This window comes from Penaeus monodon, chromosome 19, assembly GCF_015228065.2.
Source record: "Penaeus monodon isolate SGIC_2016 chromosome 19, NSTDA_Pmon_1, whole genome shotgun sequence".
NCBI classification, from domain to species: Eukaryota; Metazoa; Arthropoda; class Malacostraca; order Decapoda; family Penaeidae; genus Penaeus; species Penaeus monodon.
In genome coordinates this window covers 7443753-7444331 of record NC_051404.1, presented here as the reverse complement: position 1 = coordinate 7444331, position 579 = coordinate 7443753, and the positions used below count along the sequence as shown (strand labels likewise).

At 35.4% G+C, this 579-nt stretch overlaps 1 protein-coding gene across 1 annotated transcript in view; it reads left to right on the top strand.

Moving 5' to 3' along the window:
* Window positions 1-579, top strand: part of LOC119585037 (serine/threonine-protein phosphatase 2A regulatory subunit B'' subunit beta-like) — a gene marked incomplete at its 5' end in the record, with an annotated part of 15978 nt that overhangs the window by 6505 nt on the left and 8894 nt on the right.

The following is a 579-nucleotide window of genomic DNA, read 5'->3' as shown; positions in this document are numbered from 1 at the left end:
CAGAGAAGAAGAAAAATAATTATACATACTCTCTCGATGAAAGCTTAGTTCCCAAAAGTATGATATATATCATTTACAGTGTTGAGGTTAAAATGAGTCATCCAATCGGCTTTGTCACCTTAATTGTAAGACAGAATTAGCAAAAAGAGCACATGGCCTCAAAAGATTGGAAAAGAGAAACTGAGACAATGCCTGAGAGCCCGTACCTGTTCTGGCTTGGATGGAGCTGCAGGTAGAATCCAACACTATCTGAGATATTCGTGTGTAGATATCAAAGGTCTTATTTGGGTAATTGTTAGATGAATATGTCTTTAAAAGTTTTTGAGGCACGATGGAAATAGCAGCTGAATTGTTTTTGTAGCATAGGATGGATGGGCAAGATAGCTTTTATGAAGTTGCGTGTCCTTAAATTTTTATCAGCTGCAACAGAGGATCAAGGTTACAGGTGACCTTTTTATTATATAGAGGTATTCTGTGCAGAAGAGATCATATTTTGTGTGTAATGAATGATTATGTCATAAGAACATTTAAATTTAGTATCTACTCTATGGGTTTAAAGATGTGGAAGATATTATGTCA